The following is a 27,885-nucleotide window of genomic DNA, read 5'->3' on the forward strand; positions in this document are numbered from 1 at the left end:
GTTCTCAAGTTTATTGCAGGAGACTTGTGGTGAGAGATGTGTGGAAGGAAGGGCTTTGTCCGGAGCGTTGGACACAATAGATCGTAACTCTCAGGCTATGGTTTCCCTATGGATATAGTAGTAAAAGTGATGGGAGAGCCTATGACAATACAGGGCCACTTCAGGCCCACTTAAGAGGGTATTGTAGGCAGTGAAAATATTTGTGCTGTAGGGATGACACTCTCCATTTCACTTAATGGCTCTCATCTGTCGCTCATCACACCGTCCGCGCCGCTCAATGTTCTTCTGCTGGTTCTCAATTAGATGGGCCTCCCGGAGAAAAAGCATCCTCTTCATCTTCACAAGATACAGGCGGCTGTGTACCGGTGACATCGGAGAATTTTACCATAAAGCAGACAGAGGGGGGGATGGAGAAGGAGGACGCACGTTCGTCATAGGAGACTCTGCATCCAAATTGTATTTAAATTGTTGAAAAACAAATTCAGAAAAATCATACCAAAAATTTAGATTTTGAAAAGATCCAACCACTCAGAGAAATGAAATGCTGTCATCCCTTTAAATAGAAGATTTGGAGGAGCTGAGCTGTACGGTATATTTTTAGGTTCTTTGGTAGCTGTGGCACTGTGCTGTATAAGACATGCTGCAGCTGCCGAAGAACCTCTTTAGCAAAAGAGATCGATGAGAGATGAATGGCATCTTAACTTTATATCGTTGCCAGGTTCTGAGATCAGAATGTGATGTTTGTACAAGAAAGGGGAAATTCCTTTGGTCGGACGTTATTTATTGTAGCCTCTTACACTTATTCATTATCCACGGGATAGTGGAAGTGTCTGAAGGTGTATTCCCTATCCAAAGGATAGGAGATAAGTGTCTGATCTCGGGGGATCCAACAATGGGACCCTCCAGGATATCAAGAACGGGGACTGACTCTCCCCGATGCATGGAGTGGTGTATTGGCACACGCCCCATGCATTATCTATGGGAGCACCAGAGGTACCCAAGCGCTGTACTCGAGTATCTCTGGGGATACGTATTTAAAGGGCTACTCTGCCCCTGGACATCTTATCCCCTATCCAAAGGGGACCCCCGCGATCTCCCTGCTGCACCCGGCAGCACGCCCCACTTGTTATATCACGGCAACGCCCCCACAATGCAAGTTTATGGAAGGGGGTGTGACAGCCATCACACCTCCTCCCATAGACTTGCATTGAGGGGGCGTGGCCGTCATATAACAAGTGGGGCGTGACTGTGACCTCACCAGCTTCCGCCCCGCATCACCAGTCATCCAGCACGGAACAAAGTTCGCTCTGTGCACCAGATGTCTGGGGTGCCGCTGCCGAGATCACGGGGGTCCCCAGCGGCGGGACCCCTGCCATCAGACATCTTATTCCCTATCCTTTGGATAGGGGATAAGATGTCTAGGGGCAGAGTACCCCTTTAAGAACAGGGACCCAAGTCGGTAGGAATAGAACCAACAGGTCGGGCATGTGCACCACTGCACCGTTCATTCCCTATAGGAGGTGCCATAGATAACCAAGTGCAGTTCCTGGCTATCTCTGGCAGTTCATTTAGATAATGAAGGGAGAGCACAATGCACTGCTCCATTCTGACGGAAGTCTCAGGTCCCCATTCTCAAGATGAAGGGGAAAGAATATGAATATAAAATATGCCCCTATTATGTTCATACGGCGGAAAATCTGGTGGAAAACACAGACGGGCAATCCAGCGCTAGGACTGCTCAGAAATGCGCCGTCTCCATAGACAGCAATGCATTTACAAGGGGATTCCGATAAAATAATAGACATATCAATCCGTTCAGAGGAGGTCAGAATCAGGATTTCCGCAGCAGATGATTCTGCGGTGGAAATTCTGCATTTGCATGGTGCAGCACGTTAAAAGCAATGGGATCCTGATGCAGCAAAATTTGCTTGTCCGATTTTGCTCAAAAATTCTGTAATGTGAACATGGCCTTAGGGTGCACTCCCGTGTTGCTGCAGCTGTGGAAGAAACCACACCCACCTGGGGGGGACACAACATAATAATCAGTAGCACCATTTTCCCCACAGGCATTAACCAATCACTACACGTGGAGGGAAACATTTTGGGCTCATTTTATTAGGTGTGTGGATTTTCTCAAACCTCAACCAAATTGCTATTAAAGAAAATGTGCAGCAATTATGCCATTTTTGCCCTACCATTAGACCATTACACTGTATTTTCCAAGCAAAATTCTGCCCTGGAGTTCTGCTGCGGAAAATATGGTGCAGCAGCCTCCTATGCACCATTCACTATTCCGCCATCAAATTCAAGAGTTGCAGTTAGTTACTAACTACAACTCCCAGCATGCCCCGATACAGCCTGTGGCTCAGCAGCTGCCCCAAATGAATACTACAACTCCCAGCATGCCCCGATACAGCACGCGGCTCAGCAGCTGCTCCAAATGAAAACTATGACTTCCAGCATGTGGAACTATATAGTAGTATATAGTATTGGTCAGCGTTTCCAAATCAGGCTTGGCTCCAGCTGTTGCAAAACTGGAACTCCCAGCATGTTGGACTATACAGCAGTATATTGTATAGGACAGTGTTTACCAACCAGAGGTGCCTCCAGCTGTTGCCAAAGCACAACTCCCAGCATGTGGGACTATACAGTAGTATATAGCATAGGACAGTGTTTCCCAACCAGGGGTGCCTCCAGCTGTTGCCAAACCACAACTCCCAGCATGTTGGACTATATAGTATAGGTCAGTGTTTCCCAACCAGGGGTGCCTCCAGTGGTTGCAAAACTACAACTCCCAGCATGTTGGACTATTTAGTAGTATATAGTATAAGTCAGTGTTTCCCAACCAGAGGTGCCTCCAGCTGTTGCAAAACTACAACTCCCAGCATGTTGGACTGTATAGTAGTATATAGTATAGGTCAGCGTTTCCCAACCAGGGGTGCCTCCAGCTGTTGCAAAACTACAACTCCCAGCATGTTGGACTATTTAGTACTATATAGTATATAATTCAGTGTTTCCCAACCAGAGGTGCCTCCAGCTTTTGCAAAAATGCAACTCCCAGCATGTTGGACTATACAGTAGTATATAGTATAGGTCAGTGTTTCCCAACCAGAGGTGCCTCCAGCTGTTGCAAAACTACAACTCCCAGCATGTTGGACTATATAGTAGTATATAGTATAAGTCAGTGTTTCCCAACCAGGGGTGCCTCCAGCTGTTGCAAAATTACAACTCCCAGCATGTTGGACTATATAGTAGTATATAGTATAAGTCAGTGTTTCCCAACCAGGGGTGCCTCCAGCTGTTGCAAAACTACAACTCCCAGCATGCCTGGACAGCCGTTGGCTGTCCGGGCATGCTGGGAGTTGTAGTTTTGCAACAGCTGGAGGAACCTGGGTTGGAAATGCTGACCTATGCTGACCCCCCTCTCCAACTTCCCCCAATATTGAGGTAAATACAGATGTAATCTCCACAAATACATATATTTTTGATAACGTTGTATGAAGGTGTTCATATGTTACATGTTTTGGACTAATGTATCCCATATTGTCATGGGGGTACAATTTCCTCCGTGATTATGTGTCATTAGTCGGTGACAGGTGCAGGTGATGGAACGTCAATGACAACCTATGTCCAGTAATTGATTTATGACCCTGATCTGCCCGGGTCTGTACGCGCATCATCTTATACAGTTTAGTTAAGGTAGTGGAGTCAATTCACACCTCATTGCTTACCATTCCTCCTGCTTGTTATGAGGCAGGCGGCAGTATACAGGTTATAATGAGCCCTGGCGCCATCTCCCTAGTGTCTGCATACACGTGTGAAAAACTGACAATTACCAAATCACAGATGGACATATCCCGGAAGACTGGACAGTGGATATGGCCGATCTATTTGGCTAGGATTCAACTTGGTTTTTTGTGCTGAATTTTTTAGGATAAAAAAAACGCCTGAAAAAACGCTTAAAAAAAGCCAGTGCAATTTCCTGCGTCTGGCGTTTTTTCTTGCGTTTTTTCATTTGTGAGGAAAATGCATTTTTGTCACCTTTCGGCCTTTTTTTATTTTTTTATTATTTTTTTTTTTTTGGTACCCAAAATTTGTTGGGTACCAAAAAAAAAAAAAAAGGATGCTGCAGTGATGGAAAACATTTTATTAAACGAAATGTATATATTTTATAACAAACTTTTTATAATTTTTTAATAAAGTGTGTGTGTGTGTTTCACTTTTTTTCCGCTAATTTTTACATTATTTAAGTAGTACTACTACTCCCGGCCCCGTGATCGACAGTAATCAGACCCGGAGCGAACACGCTCCGGGGACTGATTTTAACGGTGTGTGGCGTGCAAGATCACAGGGGTCCCCAGCGGCAGGACCCCCGCGATCAATCATCTTATCCCCTTTGGATAGGGGATAAGATGTCTAAGCGCCGGAGTACCCCTTTAAGGACCCGGCCATTTTTTGCACAAAATGACCACTGTCACTTTAAGCATTAATAACTCTGGGATGCTTTTACTTTTCATTCTGATTCCGAGATAGTTTTTTCATGAAAAATTCCAAAATTTTATGAAAAAAATTGAAAATGTTGCATTTTTCTAACTTTGAAGCTCTCTGCTTGTAAGGAAAACAGACATTCCAAATAAATTATATATTGATTCACATATACAATATGTCTACTTTATGATTGCATTATAAAGTTGACATGTTTTTACTTTTGGAAGACATGAGAGGGCTTCAAATTTCAGCAGCAATTTTAAATTTTTTCACAAAATTTTTCACAAAATTTTCAAAATCGGAATTTTTCAGGGACCAGTTCAGTTTTGAAGTGGATTTGAAGGGCCTTCATATTAGAAATACCCCACAAATGGCCCCATTATAAAAACTGCACCCCTCAAAGTATCCAAAATGACATTCAGTAAGTGTGTTAACCCTTTAGGTGTTTCACAGGAATAGCAGCAAAGTGAAAGAGAAAATTCAAAATCTTCATTTTTTGCACTGGCATGTTCTTGTAGACCCAGTTTTTGAATTTTTGCGAGGGATAATAGGAGAAAAAGCCCCCCAAATTTGTAACCCAATTTCTCTCGAGTAAGGAAATACCTCATATGTGTATGTGGGAAGGGAAAGAGCAACAATGGGATTTTGAAGAGTGAATTTTGCTGAAATGGTTTTTTGGGGGGGCATGTCGCATTTAGGAAGCCCCTATGGTGCCAGAACAGCAGGAAACCCCCACATAGCATACCATTTTGGAAACTACACCCCTCAAGGCACGTAACAAGGGGTCCAGTGAGCCTTAACACCTCACAGGTGTTTGATGACTTTTCGTTAAAGTCGGATGTGTAAATAAAAAAAAAGGTTTTCACTAAAGTGCATTTTTTCCCCCCCAAGTTTACCATTTTTACAAAGGGTAATGGGAGAAAATGCCCCCCAAAATTTGGAACCCCCATCTCTTCTGGGTATGGAAATACCCCATGTTAGGACGTGAAATGCTCTGCAGGCGAACTACAATGCTCAGAGTGACATTTGGCTCTTGGAAAGCAAATTTTGCTGAAATGGTTTTTAGGGGGCATGTCGCATTTAGGAAGCCCCTATGGTGCCAGAAGAGCAAAATAAAAACCCACATGGCATACTATTTTGGAAACTACACCCCTCAAGGAACGAGACAAGGGGTACAGTGAGCCTTAACACCCCACAGGTGTTTGACGACTTTTTGTTAAAGTCTGATGTGTAAAAGAAAAAAAAATGTTTTTCACTAAAATGCTGGTTTTTCCCCAAATTTTACATTTTTACAATGGGTAATAGGAGAAAATGACCCCCAAAATTTGTAACCCCATTTCTTCTGAGTATGGAAATACCCCATGTGTGGACATCAAGTGCTCTGCTGGCGCACTACAATGCTCAGAAGAGAAGGAGCGCCATTGAGCTTTTGGAGAGAGAAATTGTTTGGAATGGAAGTCAGGGGCCATGTGGGTTTACAAAGCCCCCCGTGGTGCCAGAACAGTGGACTCCCCAGATGTGACCCCATTTTGGAAACCACACCCCTCACATAATTTTATAAGGGGGGCAGTGAGTATTTACACCTCACTGGCGTTTGACAGATCTTTGGAACAGTGGGCTGTGCAAATGAAAATTACATTTTTCCTTTTCACTGAACCATTTTTCCAAAAATCTGTCAGACACCTGTGGGGCGTAAATGCTCACTGTACCATTATTACATTACATGAGGGGTGTAGTTTCCAAAATGGGGTCACATGTGGGGGGTCCATTGTTCTGGCACTATGGGGGCTTTGTAAACACACGTGGCCTTCAATTCCGGACAAAATTTCTCTTCAAAAGCCCAATGGTGCTCCCTCTCTCGTGAGCATTGTAGTGCGCCAGCAGAGCACTTTACATGCACATATGGGGTATGATCTTACTCCGAAAAAATGGGGTTACAAATTTTGGTGGGCTTTTTTCCTATTTTCCCTTGTGAAAATGAAAAATTTAGGGTAACACCTGTTTTTTTTTTTTTTTTTTCATTTTCCCATCCAACTTTAATGAAAATTCTTCAAACACCTGTGGGGTGTTGAGGCTCACTATACCCCTTGATACATTCCGTGAGGGGTGTCGTTTCCAAAATGGGGTCACATGTGGGTATTTCTTTTTTGCGTTTATGTCAGAACCGCTGTAAAATCAGCCACCCCTGTGCAAATCATCAATTTAGGCCTCAAATATACATAGTGCGCTCTCACTCCTGAGCCTTGTTATGCTTTCGCAGAGCATTTTACGCCCACATATGGGGTATTTCCGTGCTCAGGAGAAATTGCGTCTTTTTTTCCTTTTACCACTTGTGAAAATAAAAAGTATGGGGCAACACCAGCATGTTAGTGTCAATTTTTTTATTTTTTTACACTAACAGGCTGGTGTAGCCCCCAACTTTTCCTTTTCATAAGGGGTAAAAGGAGAAAAAGCCCCCAAAATTTGTAGTGCAATTTCTTCCGAGTACAGAAATACCCCATATATGGCCCTAAACTGTTTCCATGAAATACGACAGGGCTCCGAAGTGAGAGAGCGCCATGCGCATTTGAGGACTAAATTAGGGATTGCATAGGGGTGGACATAGGGGTATTCTATGCCAGTGATTCCCAAACAGGGTGCCTCAAGCTGTTGCTAAACTCCCAGCATGCCTGGACAGTCAGTGGCTGTCCGAAAATGCTGGGAGTTGTTGTTTTGCAACAGCTGAAGGCACCGTTTTGGAAACTTCCGTACAATATGGTTTTTCATTTTTATTGGGGGGACAGTATAAGGAGGTGTATATGTAGTGTTCCCTTTATTATGTGTTTGTGTAGTGTAGTGTTTTTAGGGTACATTCACAATGGCGGGCATTTACAGTGAGTTTCCCGCTAGGAGATTGCGCTGCGGTGAAAAATTTGCCGCAGCTCCAACTTTGAAGCAGAAAACTCACTGTAAACTCGCCCGTGTGAATGTACCCTGTACATTCACATGGGGGGGGGGGGCAAACCTCCAGCTGTTTCAAATCTACAACTCTCAGCATGCACTGACAGACCGCGCATGCTAGGAGTTGTACTTTTGCAACAGCTGGAGGCACACTGGTTGGAAAACCTTCAGTTAGGTTCTGTTACCTAACTCAGTATTTTCAAACCAGTGTGCCTCCAGCTGTTGCAAAAGTACAACTCCCAGCATGCACGGTCTGTCAGTGCATGCTGGGAGTTGTAGATTTGAAACAGCTGGAGGTTTGCCCCCCATGAGATGTTGTTATGCAACAGCTGGAGCTATGCAACTACAACTCCCAGCATGGTGAGACAGCTGTTTGCTGTTTGGGCACGCTGAGATTTGCAACATCTGAAGGGCTACAGTTTAGAGACCCCTGCACAGTGATCTCCAAACTGTGGCCCTCCAGATGTTGCAAAACTACAAATCCCAGCATGCACAGACAGCAAACTGCTGTGTGGGCAACTGGGCATGCTAGGAGTTGTAAGTTTGAAGATCTAGAGGGCCACAGTTTAGAGATCACTGCACAGTTAAGTTACGTTTAAGTTATCCCCAATGTACAGACCGAGTACAGCGTATCTCCACAGTCCTCTAGAAAATATTTGGAGAGGTGGTGCTCCTGTGCGACCTGCTGCTCCATTCTTCCAGTAGACATGGGTCCAAATTCTTAAGAACATGGGAGGTCTCAGCAGATGGACCCCCTGTGATCGGATAGTTATTCCCCATCATGGGGAAAGGAGACAATTTTATGAGTTGGGACACTCTCTTTAAGTTTTAATGGATTACTAAAGGAAGGGGCATAGTCAGAAGTGTTGAGTATTGTTTATTTTTATGCAAATTTTTTATGCAAATTTATGTAAATGTATGTGATTATTGGAACTTCCAGACTGGACACTGATCCCTCCCTTCTCTTAGGTGAAAGATATGATTGCGCATGTGCACTATGCAAATTTCATTACGAATTTTCGCATGTAAAAAAAAAAGAGAACGAACATAGCGAATATGCGAATTTTGCGAACATAGGACAAATATTTGTGAAATATTGCGAATTCGAATATGGCCCCTGCCGCTCATCACTAATAGTCAACATGTATAATGATAAATACAGTAGTGATGAGCGACAGGGGCAATATTCGAATTTGCGATATTTCGCGAATATATTGACAATTATTCGTCCTATGTTTGCGAAATTTGCAGTGTTCATTCACTTTTTTCACATGTGAAAAAAAAAGAATATTCATCATTAAGAATTTATAGCACTACATTCTTAATATTCGCAAAATCGCGAAGTGCCGATATTCTCAATAAAAACTTGCATTACGAATATTCGTGCTCAATAGAGATGAGCGAACGTACAGTAAATTCGATTCGTCACGAACTTCTCGGCTCGGCAGTTGATGACTTATCCTGCATATTTATGCAGGATAAGTCATCAACTGCCGAGCCGAGAAGTTCGTGACGAATCAAATTTACTGTAAGTTCGCTCATCTCTAGTGCTCAACACTAAAATACAGTAGTGAATGTTAAAGGGGTACTCCACTGGAAAAACATTTTTAAATCTATTGGTGCCAGAAAGTTAAACAGATTTGTAAATTACTTCTATTAGAAAATCTTAATCCTTTCAGAACATATCAGCTGCTGTATACTACACAGGAAGTATTTTTGAATTCTTTTTGAATTTCTGTTCTGTCTGGTGAATTTTGCGGTCATGGTTTTTGGGGGCCATGTTGCATTTAGGAAGCCCCCATGGTGCCAGAACAGCAAAATTTCCCCCACATGGCATACTATTTTGGAAACTACATCTCTCAAGGAACGTAACAAGGGGTATAGTGAACCTTAACACCTCACGGGTGTTTGACGACTTGTTACCCAGAATTTTTCTTTTTCACAAGGGGTAATAGGTGAAAATGGACCCCAAAAATTGAATCCCAATTTCTCCCGATTAAGAAAATATGTGGACGTTAAGTTCTCTGCTGGCGCACTACAGGTCTCAGAACAGAAGGAGCTCCATTGGGCTTTTGGAGAAAGAATTTTGCTGAAATTAAAGTTGGGGGCCATGTCCATTTACAAACCTCCCATAGTGCCAGAACAGCAGAAACCCCCCACATGTGATACCATTTTGGAAACTACACCCCTCACAGAATTTAATGGGGTGCAGTGAGCAGATCTTTGGAACAGTGGGCTGTGCAAATGAAAAGTAAAATTTTTCATTTCCACGGACCATTGTTCCAAAAATCTGTTAGACACCTGTGGGGTGTAAATACTCACTGCACCCCTTATTACATTCCTTGAGGGGTGTAGTTTCTAAAATGGGGTCACATGTGGGGGGGGTCCACTGTTCTGGCTCCACGGGGGGCTTTGTAAACACACGTGGCCTTCAATTCCAGACACATTCTCTCTCCATAAGCCCAATGGCGCTCCTTCTCTTCTGAGCATTGTAGTTCGCCCGCAGAGCACTTTACATCCACATATGGGGCATTTCCATACTCCGAAGAAATGGGGTTAAAATTTTTGGGGGGCTTTATTCCTATTGCCCCTTGTAAAAATGAAAAATTGGGGATAACACCAGGATTTTAGTGAAAACTAAACATCCAACTTTAACAAAAATCCTTAAAACACCTGTGGGGTGTTAAGGCTCACTATACCCCTTGTGATGTTCCGTGAGGGGTGTTTCCAAAATGGGGTGACATGTGGGAATTTTTTTTTTTTTCGCTTATGTCAGAACCGCTGTAAAATCAGCCACCCCTGTGCAAATCACCTCAAATGTACATGGCACTCTCACTCCTGAGCCTTGTTGTGCGCCCGCAGAGCATTTTACGTCCACATATGGGATATTTCCGTACTCAGGTGAAATTGCGTTACAAATTTTGGGGGTCTTTTTTTCCTTTTACTTCTTGTGAAAATGATAAGTATGGGGTAACACCAGCATGTGAGTACTGAAATATCCCATATGTGACCCTAAACTGTTGCCTTGAAATACGACAGGGCTCCGAAGTGAGAAAGCGCCATGCACATTTGAGGCCTAAATTAGGGATTTGCATAGGGACAGACCCGGATGCAAGAATTAGACTTGCCTCCAATACCAAAATTACCCTAAGGCAGTGTTTCCCAAGCAGTGTGCCTCCAGCTGTTGCAAAACTCCCAGCATGCCTGGACAGTCAGTGGCTGTCCGGCAACACTGGGAGTTGTTGTTTTGCAACAGCTGGAGGCTCCGTTTTAGAAACCGCGCCATACCAGACGTTTCTCATTTTTATTGGGGGCTAGGGGGGGTAAATGTGTAGGGGTATGTGTATATGTAGTGTTTTACCCTTTATTTTGTGTTAGTGTTGTGTAGTGTAGCGTTTTTAGGGTACATTCAAACGGGCGGGGGTTCACAGGAGTTCCCCGCTAGGAGTTTGAACTGTGGCAGAAAATTTGCCGCAGCTCAAACTTGAAGCAGGAAACTCACTGTGAACCTGCCCGTGTGAATGTACCCTCCAGCTGTTGCAAAACTACAATTACCAGCATACCCTTTGGCTGTCCGTGTATGCTGGGGGATGCAGTTATGCAACAGATGGAGTCACACTGGTTGCAAAACACTGAGTTAGGTAACAACTCCAGTGTGCATTCAGCTGTTGCAAAAACTACAACTCCGAACATGCACGGACAGCAGAAGGGCATGCTGTGACTTTTAGTTATGCAAAACACTGAGAGTTTGTTACTTAACACAGTGTTTCCGAACCAGTGTGCCTTCAGCTGTATCAAAACTACAACTCCCAGCATGCATGGTCTGTCAGTGCATGCTGGGAGTTATAGTTTTGAAACAGCTGGAGGCCCACGGATTGGGAAACACTGAGTTAGGAAACAGACAATGTTTCCCAACCAGTGTGCCTCCAGTTGCTGCAAAACTACAGCTCCCAGCATGCCCAGACAGCCGAAGGGCATATTGGGAGTAGTAGTTATGCAACAACTGGAGAACAATTTGTAGACCACTGTGTTGTGGTGTCCAAACTGTAGCCCTCCAGATGTTGCAAAACTACAACTCCAAGCATGCTCAGACTGCCCAGGCATGCTGGAAGTTGTAGTTCGTCAACATCTGAAGAGCCACATGTTGCCGAACTACAACTCCCAGCATCCCTGGGCAGTTTGGGCATGCATGGAGTTGTAGTTTGGCAACATCTGGAGTGCTACAGTTTGGACACCTCTGTATAGTGGTCTCCAAACTGTGCTCTTCCAGATGTTGAAAAACTACAACTCCCAGCATGCTGAGACTATCCAGGCATGCTTGGAGTTGTAGTTCTGCAACATCTGAAGGGCCACAATTTGGAGACCACTATAGAGTGGTGCCCAAGCTGTAGCACAACAGATGTTGCAAAAATACAGCCTTTGGCTGTCTGGACATGCTGGGAGTTGAAGTTTGGCAACTCCTAGAAGGTGCCTTCACCGCTGCTCCGCCTCCTCACTGACGCCGATGCCGAAATTCCCACGGGCGTACCCATACGCCCTCAGTCCTTAAGGATTTTAAAATGGGGGCATATGGATACACCCGGCGTCCTTAAGGAGTTAATCTGTTTATGTTAGTTCTTTGAGTCCAGTGTGAACAGTGTCCTATGTTCCTGATCAGTTTGTTGTTTAACATTCAGTTCTTCTGTTCATCCCCTGCATCTCCTGGTTTGTGCTGTGTGTTTATTCCATGCCTTGTCTAGTTCACTTATTCATATCTTCCGTTTATCTGGTTTCAGGTTTCTAAACTGTTTGTTAATACACTATATTCTGTCCTGTTTGTATGTTTATATTCTGTTTGGTATATATGGTTGTTTGGTGGTTTTCCTGTTATGTTTCTGGCCTTTGATCAACTACAGTCATGGCCGTAAATGTTGGCACCCCTGAAATTTTTCAAGAAAATGAAGTATTTCTCACAGAAAAGGATTGCAGTAACACATTTTTTGCTATAAACGTGTTATTTCCCTTTGTGTGTATTGGAACTAAACCAAAAAAAGGAAGAAGAAAAAAGCAAATTGGACATAATGTCACACCAAACTCCAAAAATCAGATGGACAAAATTATTGGCACCCTTAACTTAATGTTTGGTTGCACACCCTTTGGAAAAAAATGTTCTGAGCACTAGGGCAGAGGAGTACCCCTTTAGTTGTCAGAATTCCAATAAATTACAGAACAAACAATGCCTGACGTGTTTCAGGTTCACAGACACTTTGTCATGACTATATACTATGACTAAGGGTCTGTGAACCCAAAATGCGTCAGGTATTCTCTGCTCTGCATATTATTGGAATTCTGATTTTAAAAAATAAAGCCCCTTTTTACTGTACACCTCGACGCCGGGCTTTATATTCTCTGGCTTTGCCTCACACTGCTGGAGACGCTGCTGGTGAGTCTGTGCACAGGTGTTCTTTTTGTAGATGGGAGCAGTGTTTTGGATACAGTAAATGTTATACTGGGTGTGGCAGGTTAACAAATTGGAGACCATTCATTTAGAACTCTATGGTGCCAATCTAAGATAGCTTTCTGCTGACAGCTATTCCTTTTGAATACCTCCTCCCCCATACATATGCCCTCTTAGTTCGGCAGAGCATGTATATGTTTTGATAGGTACTTATTTCCCTATAGAAAAAAAGGATTAGGCTGGGTTCACACTATGGAATCTCTGGGCAGAATTTCTGCCAGAGATCGAGCCGGCGGCCATAGGACCGCACGGACTGCATTGCCGTCCCCATAGATGGCAATGCATTTCTGGGTGGATCTTTTGGGAGATCTGCTCAGAAATGCATTCACATCTATGGGGATGGCGATGCAGTCCACACAGTCCTAGTGCCGCCGGCTGGATCTCCAGCAGAAATTCTGCCCAGAGACTCTGCAGGGTGAACCTAACCTAACCTAGCCTTAGGGTCTATTCACAAGGCAGAATTTCCGCTTGCAGAATTCCACCTCTAATGAAAGCCCAATACACTTCTATGGGATTCTGCACTCCCATTCACATGTCTGAATTTCTGCTTGCGGAAATTCTGCTGTGTGAATAGATTTTTAGGCATGTTGAAATCCACCAACTTTTCTTGACATCTGCTGTCAGTGTTGGGATGCCCCAGGGGTCAAGTCCTGGGAAAAAAAAAGTGTGGATGCTCACCCAAAATTTTCACTCAAAGACTGGCCCTGCAGGACTCCTGCCAATGGGCACGGTGTTCCTGCTGTGAAAAAAGTGCAGGAACTCAGTTCCCATGCATTCCTGCACTGGATGCCCCTATAGACATTAGGAGGTTTATCGGTTGCACCAAAATTGACCGTTTTCTCCTAATGTGCGGGACCACCTTTAGCCCTCCTGAGTGTCTCATAAGCTCCACACGTGACATCCGTGATACTTTCGTTTCACGTAAATGTAGATGGTGCAAAAAAATTGCACAACGGCTCCAGCCTACAGTAAAATACCAGTCGTCCTCGTCTCAGATTTCCCCAGCATCCTGGGTGGTGGAGAAGCTGTAACATCCTGAATGCCAATAGTGAAGCTGAACATATGTGAACCTTTCCTAATCCTGCTAATCTCCCTTCAAAAAAAAAACCTTCCTGAAAGTACAGGCAACATCCAGCTAAAAAAAAGGCACTGAGCATCTTAATGACAAGTAATCTTTACTTAGAAAAAAAAAAAAGAAGATGGGGGGGGGGGGGGACGCCACAGCTGGAGAGGGAGCTTATAAAATGCAGCAGGTAGAGAAGCAGTGTTGTATTGCCTCATGTAATCTCTACCATTCACTGTCAGATTATGCCTGAATACAAGACGAAATAGAGTTCTTTTTTACATTGAGAGCTTTGTCCCCGCCATGACTATTATGCAGTAATTAGCCGGGACACACAATTACCAGGCAGACAATGCCGAGCAAGCCGACCCGGCCTTTGAAACTGATTACAGAAAGTGAATGGAAACTTTTTTTACATTTTTTTATTTTCTTGAAGTGTAAAAATTTTTTTTATTTGTTAAAAAATGAATTCTAACCTCTAAGATTCGGAGGTGAGAGGAAAACTACAGTAGCTCGGAAAGTAAAAAGGTGGCGGTTTCCAACGAACTAGCGACATGTTCTTGCTAATTAGAAATGTCAAATTATTGTCTGAACAAAATAGAAACATTTTCGGCAACCCCTTTTCCATATAGGTCTGCAAGACCGATGCGGTCTACCGGCATGATGTACCGGGAGCACCGGGTGGGAACAGAGCTTGTGTACCGGCGCTATGGCTTCCTATAGGATGCCCACCTCTGTGCAAATGAGATCTAATGGAATCAATCAGCCTTGGCTTAATGCCGTCTCACACCGGGAATGGTTGGACAGAGAGAGAGGAACACAGACCCCCAGCATATGGTGCCTTCCAGACACCACCTTGAGACCCTTCACTGGGGACAGATTAGGACCTGAGAGGAGCAAAGAAGAGTGATGGAATAAATCCGGACCCTACTGGAAACAGTATTGTCATACAGAATTACATCAAAATAGCAAAATCCCCATGTAATGTAATGAGGGAATAGATTTATGGGAATAGCATGAACTGAAGGAAGAGAAGATGGTCCGGCACGTACAGGACTAATGGTGCATACGCACCACGTTTTTGCTATACAGTTCCTGTATACGGTTTCAAGTTAAAAACCATACGGAACCATATAGAAAACTGTATGCATTGACTTAACATTGTAAACCTTACGTCAAACGCATCATCCGGTTTAGTCTGTGTTGCGTCCTATACGGTTTTGTCAGTTTTTTACCCGTACCCAAAACCGTAGTCTGCCACGTTTTTTGGTCCGGGTGAAAAACTGTATTAAACCGTATACTTTGGTTTTTCTTAACATGGGAGTTAGAGATGAGCGAACTTACAGTAAATTCGATTCGTCACGAACAGTCGGCAGTTGATGACTTATCCTGCATTAATTAGTTCAGCTTTCAGGTGCTCCCGTGGGCTGGAAAAGGTGGATACAGTCCTAGGAGACTCTTTCCTAGGACTGTATCCCCCTTTTCCAGCCCACCGGAGCACCTGAAAGCTGAATTCATTTTTTTTAGGAATTTCAATCAAACAAGTGAAACTTTATTCAAAAGTAAAAAAATGTATACGTTTTTTCTTTAAAAAAACGGATGCAACTGTACATCATTTTTCAAACCGTATACGGTTTTTAACTGTATACAGGTTGAAATTTGTACACACGTTTTGATACAGTTTAGTCCGTTTTTGAGGAATCAGTTTTTTATCAAAAACCTGATACGGGAACTGTATTGAAAAAACGTGGTGTGAACCCAGCCTAAGGCTGTATGGATGTGAGTGCGACAGTGACACTCAGACCTGCAGTTGATAGCGGTGGTGCAATGCCCGATAAAGTCCAATACAAATGCTAATACAGAAGACAAGGACGGCACTCATCATACAACGTGGCTTTTTTCATGCGTTCCAATGGTGGCAAGCGGGTGCAGTAGTGGAGGCGGGGGGCAGGACCGGGACAGACTGTTTCACGCTTTCCCATCGCTTCCTCAAGCCGATATGTGCATACCTGCTCGATGAAGCGCTGTGAAAGCCTGAAACAGTCTGAACGCCTGAATAAAGCCACGTTGTATGGTGAGTGCCGTCCTGTCTTCTGTATTAGCAGATTTATTAGAATGATTTAGTTCTAAGTATTCCAGAGGAAAATATTATTATTTACAGAAAAAATTGTAAATGACTTCTATATAAAAAAAATCTTAAACCTTCCAGTACTTAATAGCTGCTGTTTGCCCCAGAGGAAGTTGTGTTGTTCTTTACTGTCTGACCACAGTGCTCTCTGCTGACACCTCTGTCTGTGTCGGGAACTGACCAGAGCAGGATAGGTTTGTTATGGGGATTTGCTCCTGCTCTGGACAGTTCGTGACACGGACAGAGGTGTCAGCAGAGAGCAATGTGGACAGACTGTGGTCACAACTTCCTCTGGAGCATGAAGCAGCTGAAAAGTACTGAAAGGGTTAAAGGGGTATTCCAGGAAAAAAACAAATCTGTTTAACTTTCTGGAACCAGTTGAATTGAATTTATTTTTTTTGGTCATCGGAGTACCCCTTTAATAGTTGTAGAAGCTAGTAGCGACAATACTGTAATTGACATGGAGTAGAACAGGGCGGGTTCCATAAGAACCAGTTACCAAGGAAGGGAAGCCGAGCCTTGGATTATGGATTATTTATATTCTTAATTGAGTATTATCAAAGATTTAGGGGGAGATTTATCAAAACCTGTGCAAAGGAAAAAGTTGCCCAGTTGCCCATAGCAACCAATCAGATCGCTTTCATTTTGCAGAGGCCTTGTTAAAAAGGAAAGAAGCGAGCTGATTGGTTGCTATGGGCAACTGGGAAACTTTTTCCTTTGCACAGGTCTTGATAAATCTCCCCCTTAGACCTTATGACTTCTTTATGGGTTTTTCTTGCTTGCTCTTGAACAGCCAAATGTCTTGACTTATAACCTCTTAGGCTATGTTCACACAGGTGAATGTCCGCTTGGAAAATGTTCATGCGGACATTCCTCCGACAAAAAAGTGTCGGCATCTTCTCATAGACGGCAATGCATTTCTTCGTGGAATCCGCAGAAAGAATAGACATGTCTCTGCTGGAATCAGAGTTTCTGCGGCAGAAAAATCTGGCGCAAAAACTCTGCCGTGTGAACTGCGCAGCAGAATCCCATTGAAATGAATGGAACTCTGCTGCAGCAGAATATCTGTGCAGAATTCTCCACGGAAATTCTGCCATGTGACTATGGCCTTATTCATTGCTCTTTGCTTTTTTCCATCCAAGAGGTATTATGGCTGAGCTGCAATGCCAAATGCATCCCGCGGACAGCAGTGGTGCTGTTTCTGGGGTAAAAATATTATAATAATAATCCCCTTATTTAAACAAATACATTTCTCTTATTGATGTATAGACTTTCTTTTTGTGTGTATGAATTTTCGCTTCCATATGTTGCACTGAGCTTTTTCAAGACAAAATCCTACAGTCCCCGGTAAGGACAAGTAGCTGAATCCCAGACCTCTAAATACATAGTAATCAGCCGGCTAATAGCCCCATTCTAATGAATGACGAGGAACAACCCACTCTTCAAGTGAATGGAAATTAGCATTAGAACACATTTTGTATGATGCTAAACCTTACAGAATGAGCCCTGCAATTCGTTTAATTGGGCATTGGCTTTAAAGGGGAAGCCTCTTTTCTTGCATTAAAATCCGAAAGAAAAAAAATAACCTCCAAGTACTGAGTCAAGATTCCTACGGATTATTAAATTAAATATATCTATAAATTATATAAAGTGTATAAATAGATATATGTAGGGCCCTGTACACACCTCTATTGGTCATGTAGTAGACCGTACATGTTTGGTCAGAAATATATGTACATATTTATATATATATATATATATATAGAGAGAGAGAGATAGATAGATAGATATAGATATGTATATATATATATATATATATATATAAATATATATATATATAGATATGTATATTTATATATATATATATATATATATATATATATATATATAGATATGTATATTTATGTATATATATATATATATATATATGTATATATATAGATAGATAGATATGTATATTTATGTATATATATATGTATATTTAAAAGCCAAAAAAGTATTGCAGCACTACTCAGCCTCAGTGTGTGGGTGCCAGCGTCCAAAAAACTTCTTGACCAAAAGTCCTCAGTTTAAATAGGATCCAACAATAGCGCAGCACTCCAAAGAACGGTGAAAAAAGTGTTGATTTATTCCTGTCACATCAGTACAAGCAACGTTTCTGCTCCTATGGAGCCATTTTCAAGCTTAGTGTCACACATCAATAGGGGGTTTAAATACCCATGTGCATTAAACATCATACAAATTTCAATTAAGTGCTCATTACATAAAAACATTAAAATTTTGTAAACAGTGTATACATACATCTTCCCTTGTGTATATATCATAGATCTTCAGTGCATCTTTTATATATTAAAGTGCAAATTCGTGCATATTAGTGCATACAAGTGTATTAAAACATAGCTGCGCTCGAAATTGGATACTCCACTGACATTATGTTGATACATAGCAGCTGTACAATACAATTATACATATATAATATAATGAAATGGGGAGTTTGACTCTTACCCGCTCTGTACTCGTTTAATGGCGTCCAGTGGCGTGGGTGAAAACACCACTGCGCCTGTGCAGGAAGCGGTCCCAGTCCAGAGCTGTCGCGCGAACAAGTCACATGACTAGCCCCGGATCATGTGATCACTTCCGCATACTACTGCACTGAAAGCGTCGCCCGTTGTCCTGGTTACCACCTGTGCTGATCAGCACTGGTGTAAAGCAGGAGACAGGCATGACGGATGTTATAAAGGTACATGCCAGACTTGAATACAAGTTATTCTATAAAAACTAGTGATATATATTTATTATTAACCAGATCTATATATATAGTGCATGAAGGTCGGTTCGTAGGCCAACAAAGATATTGAATAGAAAAATAAAAAAATAAATAAATGTATATAAAAAAATAATAAAGTACAAAAAAATAAAAATAAAATAAAAAAATAAAAAATAAAAAAAATAAAAAAATGAAAAAAATAAAAAAATGAAAAAAATTTTTAAAATTAAAAAATAATTTTAAAAAAAATAATATACGTAAAGAAGATAAATAAATAAACAAATATAAAGAAAAATATCATTCCTTATTTATAAGGATCCCTTCTTTTTTAGGGCAATTTTATACCCAGACATACTTTACATTTACATCTCAGAATCGCTCCTCTTGTGTAGGACTTTCATCCCTCAGAGTCATCTCTGATCTCCAAAGGGATGTCTGTCACCGGGGGACAGTGACATTGGGATTGTAGGGTCCCAACATGTCTCCGTCTACCCACCTACATCTTGGTTGGAGCTTCTCTGTTATCATAGCAGCATCAGTCATACTCAATGTGGTCTCGGTTATCCATTGATGGTATATAAATAAAAAGGAAATAATAAAAAACAAAGTATAAAAAAATAAGAAAAGAAAAAAAAAAAAAAAAAAAAAAAAAAAATATTTTTAATAAAAAGGATTTTAAGAAATGAAATAAATGTGTGTTGAGACAGGGTCACCCACCAACTGTATAGGGGGACTCTCTCTCAATTACACATCGAACTGTTGGAGAGGGGAACCGACATGCATGCGCACTGAATCAATTCAAATTCTATAATACCATATTATATTCAAGGAAGGCACATATTCTAAACATAATTCTTGAAGTTTATTGATCTCTAGAATAACGCCATACAGATGATCTACACAGAGCAGGTAATGTCTTCTCCTTGGTGTTTCATCTTGTATTAGATCTATAAAAATAGACAAACAGAAAAAAGGTTGTAAAAATAATATCCAATTATACATAGTACCCTATCCAAAACTGTGTGTGACTGCCTTAGGATTCAGAGTCAAAACTCTATGTGGCACTTCTGGTTATGCACTCTCTGCCATATTCTAAATAATGTTAAAATCTACATTTAGGCCCTTTGGTCTTAGTGAATCCAACTTATGAATCCACCACATTTCTCTCCTTTTCAATAATGCCAATCTATCACCTCCTCTTGTTGGTGCTGGTACAAAATCAATCGCCATAAATCTCAAGTCCTTCTCGGAATGTTTACAATCAATAAAGTGTTTAGAAACTGGTAAATCAACTTTACCTTTCCTTATGCTATACCTGTGATTGTTAATTCTAACTTTTAAGCTCCATGTGGTCTGTCCCACGTATAACTTCTTGCATGGGCACATAAGAATATATATGACCCATGTAGAGTCACACGTGAGGAAATACCTACATGTATGTACTTGTTGGGTAACTGGATGTATGAATGTAGAACCTTTCATCATCTGGTTACAATTTATACAGGACAGGCAAGGATATGATCCCATCCTCCTAGGGGTCAAGAATGTCTGCCCTGTTTTTTTCTCTGGTATGACTTCTGTTTTAACCAATTTGTCCTTGATGTTCTGACCTCTTCTATAGGACATGAGTGGACCAACCGAAAATTCATCAATTTCCTTGTAGCTATTTCTCAATATAAACCAATGTTTATTCAGTATTTTTGCAATCCGTCCGCTCATGTCGTGATAGGTAGAGGTAAATGGAATACGTTTGTTCTCAGTTCTTGGTTTTTTCAACAATACAGATTCTCTATCTAGAGTCTCCACCGTTTGTCTATGTTGATCCACCACCCTCCTCGGGTATCCTCTCACCAGGAAATTATTTGTCATGGTTTCAAGAGATTGTTTTAAAGCATCTTCATTATCCACCACCCTTCTTGCCCTCAGCATTTGGCTGTAGGGCAATGATTTTATCATACTCCTGGGGTGGTGGCTATTGAAGTGTAGCAATGTATTTTTGTCTGTTGGTTTTGTATATAATTGTGTTGTTAATTTGCCATTTACCTTCCTCACTAATACATCCAAGAAACTAACTTCAGAGGTAGAATGTGTCATCGTAAATTTAATATTTGGGTCCATATTATTCAAGAATTCGTAAAATAGCTGTAACTCATCCACTGACCCTTCCCATAGGAGGAAGATGTCGTCAATGAACCGCCACCATCCCAGACAATGTCTGAAATGGTGGGATCCATAGACGACACCCTCCTCCAGGGTAGCCACAAATAGATTCGCATACATTGGTGCCACGTTCGTCCCCATGGCGGTTCCGGTTAACTGTAAATAATATTTGTTATCAAAAACAAAATAATTGTTATTCAAAATAAGGTTCAAAAGTTGTAAAAGAAAATCCTGAACCGCCATGGGGAAGTCTGAGGTCACCAATGTCTTTTTTACTGCCATCAAGCCCCTTTCATTACAAATTGAGGTGTATAAACTTGATATATCCAAAGAAACCAAAATTGTGTGATCTGTAATTTGTATAGGTTTAATTTTCGACAAAAAGTCATTGGTATCCTGGATATATGAAGCTGTCCGGAAAACAAAGGGTCTCAAGACCCTGTCCAAAAAAATGGATGCTTTACTCAATACAGCATCCCGACCCGATACTATCGGTCTTCCAGGGGGATCGCGCAGGGATTTATGGATCTTTGGTAAGATATATAACCTCGGTGTAATGGGGTATCTAATTATCAAAAATTCTTTCAGGTCTTTATCAATGAGTCCATCTGCGAATGCCCCCTCTACTATATTGGTAAGTCTACCCATGATCTCTCTCATGGGATCCCCTTTCAGCTCTCTGTATGTCTGTATATCCGCCAGTTGTCTATAAATCTCTTTTTTGTAGTCAACAGTATTCATAACCACGACCCCACCACCCTTATCCGCTGGTTTGATGGTGAGGTCGTGGTTAGAAGCCAGTCCATCCAGTGCTTGCTTCTCTGCAAAGGATAAATTGTACTTTCTAATGCCACTATCTTCGTCTTTTAATTTCTGAATATCTTGTTTAACTAAGGACATAAATGTCTCTAAAGGATGAGAAGCAATCACTGGATTGAATGTACTGGTATTGTACAATTCAAAATCTTTCAATTTCAACATTTGTCTCATAGAATCAATAGATGTGGTTAAGTTACCTCTATCTTGTGTGTTAAACCAAATTTTCAATTTCAATCTTCTAAAGAATGTTTGTAAATCACACTCTAAATTAAACCAATCCATTTTAGTAGTAGGACAATATGAGAGACCCTTTGATAATACAGACAATTCAGTATCTGACAGATCATATGATGATATATTTACCACAGTTCTATTTATGTCTTTTTCTTGGGACCCTGGTTCCTGTTGTTTCCTTGTCTCTGGGGGCGGTGGCTTTGTGATCTTGTTTTTCCGGTTTCTTCTTCTGCCACCTCTTCTGGTTGGCTTCCTGTGGGGGTACTCCGGTTCCCCCCTTGACCTAAAAAACCTTTTTCAAAAAATGCAGAAGTGTTAGATCCATCTGTTGGCATTTTAGGTTTTGCTCCTTTACGATTTATATCCTGTCTTGTATAATTAAATGCATTTTGATTCCAATTATATACTCGATCCTTTGAGTAGTCACTTAAATCTCTAAACCACTTCTTCTTTTTAGTTTCCATAATATCAGTCCTGAATTTATCAAGGAAGGTTTTTGTTTTCTCCTTGTATATCCCAAGATCATCTGAAGACAGCATAGAGGTTAAATCAGTCTCTAGAGATTCCAGTTTCCCTTTCACTACCAACAGTTCTTGTTGTAAAAAGTCCAAGTTCAATAAGATAATATCAAGGGCATATCTATCTGATATCTCCTCAAATCTCTTCTTAAACATTGGATTCTCAGTATGTACAGAAGGTCTCAATCGTGATCTCATCCCACGTGGTATGCGTTTACATTTGTAGTATTCCCCCAATGTAATAAGGTGTAAATCCAAGACAATGTATCTCCTAGACTCATTTTCATAGTTACGTTTAACATCATTGATAGTTGGTGTGGCCAAAAAAGCTGCATCCCCATTCAGTCCACCCAGAATTCTGTTCACCTCCTCCTCAGCATATGATGAGACAGGTGAAGCTTCGAGATATTCATCCATTATGTGTGTGCAAGCAATAACATCAAAGTATACAAAAGCCAAAAAAGTATTGCAGCACTACTCAGCCTCATATATTATTTTTTTTAAAATTATTAAAAAAAATTTTCATTTTTTTATTTTTTTTATTTTTTATTTTTTTATTTTATTTTTATTTTTTTGTACTTTATTATTTTTTTATATACATTTATTTATTTTTTTATTTTTCTATTCAATATCTTTGTTGGCCTACGAACCGACCTTCATGCACTATATATATAGATCTGGTTAATAATAAATATATATCACTAGTTTTTATAGAATAACTTGTATTCAAGTCTGGCATGTACCTTTATAACATCCGTCATGCCTGTCTCCTGCTTTACACCAGTGCTGATCAGCACAGGTGGTAACCAGGACAACGGGCGACGCTTTCAGTGCAGTAGTATGCGGAAGTGATCACATGATCCGGGGCTAGTCATGTGACTTGTTCGCGCGACAGCTCTGGACTGGGACCGCTTCCTGCACAGGCGCAGTGGTGTTTTCACCCACGCCACTGGACGCCATTAAACGAGTACAGAGCGGGTAAGAGTCAAACTCCCCATTTCATTATATTATATATGTATAATTGTATTGTACAGCTGCTATGTATCAACATAATGTCAGTGGAGTATCCAATTTCGAGCGCAGCTATGTTTTAATACACTTGTATGCACTAATATGCACGAATTTGCACTTTAATATATAAAAGATGCACTGAAGATCTATGATATATACACAAGGGAAGATGTATGTATACACTGTTTACAAAATTTTAATGTTTTTATGTAATGAGCACTTAATTGAAATTTGTATGATGTTTAATGCACATGGGTATTTAAACCCCCTATTGATGTGTGACACTAAGCTTGAAAATGGCTCCATAGGAGCAGAAACGTTGCTTGTACTGATGTGACAGGAATAAATCAACACTTTTTTCACCGTTCTTTGGAGTGCTGCGCTATTGTTGGATCCTATATGTATATTTATATATATATATATATATATAGATATGTATATTTATGTATATATATATATGTGTATATTTATATAGATAGATAGATATGTATATTTATATATATATATATGTATATTTATATATATAGATAGATATGTATATTTATGTGTATATATATATATGTATATTTATGTGTATATATATATATATATATATATGTTTATTTATATATATATATATATATATATATATATAGATATGTATATTTATGTATATATATATATGTATATTTATATATATAGATAGATATGTATATTTATACATATATATATATGTATATTTATTTATATATATATACATGTATGTATATATATATATATATATATATGTACTGTGGGGTGGGGTGGGGGGGTTGGCATAGGTCAGCATTTCCCAACCAGGGTTCCTCCAGCTGTTGCAAAACTACAACTCCCAGCATGCCCCGGACAGCCAACGGCTGTCCGGGCATGCTGGGGAGTTGTAGTTTTGCAACAGCTGGAGGAACCCTGGTTGGGATACACTTCCATACTTTTATCCTCTTTGCTACTTGGGTATTGAGTATTGTGTGGAAATAAATGTGTCAATACAGCACAATATAAATATATTAATATATATATATATATATATATATATATATATATATATATATTGGGCACTGAATGACACCATATGGTATGGCACTATATGATAGTATTTCTTATATTATTTTTTGAATAATAATAGCATTATTATTATTATTATTATTATTATTTTGAAAATAAAAGTATTTTTTATATTATTTATTTAGTTATTTTAAGTATTTTCATTTGCATTTTTGAACAACAAAAAACACAACAACAACAATGACAATACATGAAAAGAAGCCTCAAAACATGGGCTGGGAGACATTAAGGTCCATAATAAAATAATACCACCATATTCCGCACTATGGTAGTATTATTTTAATATTAGTTGAATGCTTTGTTGAAATATTATTTGGGCTCTGGATTGGTGTGGGAAATGTATTTGTTATGGTTGCACTATGTGGTAGTATGATTTTGTATGACTTTTATACGGCATGGATGTTTTTTTTGGACACTGAATGACTTATTGAGTGAGAAATGTGCGTTACATGGGCACTACATTGTAGTATTATTTTAGTATGAGTTGGATACTGTGTGAAAGTTTTATTTGGGCACTAAATTACTGTATTGAGTGAGTTGTATATGTCACACAGGAACTAAATGACGGTATTATTTTAGTATAAGTTGGACACTGTGTGGATGTTTTATATGGGCACTGAATTGCTGTAGAGTGAGTGAAATGTGGTATGTTGGCACTATGTAATAGTATTATTTTGGTATTAGTTGGACGCTGTTAGAATGTGCTATTTGGACACTGACTGTATTGTGTTAAATGTGTGTTACCTGGGCACTATATAATGTTTTAGTATGACTTTGATACTGTGTAGAAGTATTAGCTGAATGGCTGAATTGTATTGGAAATAGATGTGTCATGTGGGCACTATATGGTAGTATTATTTTAGTATTAGTTGGATAATGTCTGAAAGTTTTATATGGGCACTGAATAGCTGTATAGTGAGTGAAAATATATGTTTTATCTACGCACTATATGGTAGTATTATTTTAGTATTAGTTGAATGCTGTATGACACTAAATTGTGTTCAAAATATACGTGCAATGTGGCTACTGTATGGTAGTTTTATTTTAGTCGACATATTCATAAAAAGAAAGAAAGCCGGCCACTCACCAAAGAAAGAAAGCGGGCCACTCACCAAAGAAAGAAAGCCGGACACTCACCAAAGAAAAAAAGCCGTCCACTCACCAAACAAAGAAAGCTGGCCACTCACCAAAGAAAGAAAGCTGGACACTCAGCAAAGAAAGAAAGCCGGCCACTCACCAAAGAAAGAAAGCCGGCCACTCACCAAAGAAAGAAAGCCGGCCACTCACCAAAGAAAGAAAGCCGGCCACTCACCAAAGAAAAAAGGCCGGCCACTCACCAAAAAAAGAAAGCTGGCCACTCACCAAAGAAAGAAAGCCGGCCACTCACCAAAGAAAGAAAGCCAGCCACTCACCAAAGTCCATCTTAAAGCTTTTATTCCAGCATGTATACAAAGCGGGGGGTACAGAAGGGCAAAAAGCTCCATTTCGCACTTAACAAGTGCTTCCTCCAGCACGAGGAGGAAGCACTTGGTAAGTGCGAAACGAAGCTGGTTGCCAAGCTGGTTGCCTTTCTGTACCCCCCGCTTCATCTCCCCTCTCCCCATCAGCAATGTGAGTACATATGCTGGAATAAAAGCTTTAAGATGGACTTTGGTGAGTGGCCGTCTTTCTTTCTTTTTATGAATATGTTGACTGATGCACACTACTTATAGCCAGAGCACCGCAATAACCACCCAAGCCCTAGGACCAGATCTCCTGACATACCGCAGTGCCGAATGAGTTTTCTCGTTGCTTTGCGAGTTTCATTTTAGTGTTGGTTGAACACTGTGCAGAAGTCTTAGTTGAGCATTAGTGTTGAGCGCAAATATTCGCAATTCGAATATTTATTGGGAATTTCGCATATTCATGAATATGGCGAATATAGCACTATATATATTCGCAATTACGAATATTCTTTTTTTTCCCCCACAGAACACATCACAGTGATCTCATCCCTCTCTGCTTCCAGCTTGTGGTCTAGAGGAGGCTCCAATACTATTTACTGTATTAGACTGGAGAGCAATATGCGAATATTCTCATATTTGTGAATATCGTCACTAAAGAATATTAGGAGATAGATAATATAGATAGATAGATAGATAGATAATATAGATAGATAGATATGAGATAGATAGATAGATAGATAGATATGAGATAGATAGATAGATATGAGATAGATAGATAGATAGATAAATAGATAGATAATATAGATAGATAGATAGATAGATAGATAGATAGATAGATATGAGATAGATAGATATGAGATAGATAGATAGATAGATAGATAGATAAATAATGTAGATAGATAGATAGATAGAAAATATAGATAGATAGATAGATAGATAGATAATATAGATAGATAGAGAATATAGATAGATAAATAATATAGATAGATAATATAGATAGATGGGTAGATAGTTATATTCGAATGCGAAGATAACTGCAAGTATATAGAATATCGCGAATTTCTCGAATATAGGACGAATATTCGTTCATATATTCGCGAAATATCGTGAATTCGAATATGGCCTATGCCACCCATCACTATTGGGCACTGAGTAGCTGTATTGTGTGGAAAATATATTTGCCATGTCAGCTCTGTATGATAGTAATATTTGAATACTGTAAGGAAAAGGGGTGTATGCGAGATTTTCTCAAAGGGGAAGGGGGTGAAAATAAATAATTCAGCCACACGATGACCACACATTATCACCATAGTTACTGAATTAAAAAAAAAAGACTAAACACGGACCAATATTTCCCCATACAGTGGTAGATACCAGCTCTGCACAATCTCTAAAGACTGCATAAATGATTACAGTGCAGTCATAAGTGATTACAGTGCAGTTACTTCCAGTAACTCCCTGGTGACGTCCTCTTTCATTGCAGTCAGTCACTTTCTCTTTTGTGTATACATCTGTCCCAGACTGCCAGGATGATTTCATCCAGCCACAATTCTTCTCTGCAGAACCTGCCAGGCAGACATCTTAGGCTATGTTCACACTTCCAGAATCTCCGCGCGGACATTCCGGACACTGCAGGGCGCCTGCATAATCTGTGTCGAAAACATCTGGCACGGATATCCCACCCTGTGCACAGAGCAGCAAAATCTCGCAACAGTAGAATTTCGCTTGGAATGTC

Source organism: Hyla sarda, chromosome 2 (assembly GCF_029499605.1).
Source record: "Hyla sarda isolate aHylSar1 chromosome 2, aHylSar1.hap1, whole genome shotgun sequence".
Classification (NCBI taxonomy): Eukaryota; Metazoa; Chordata; class Amphibia; order Anura; family Hylidae; genus Hyla; species Hyla sarda.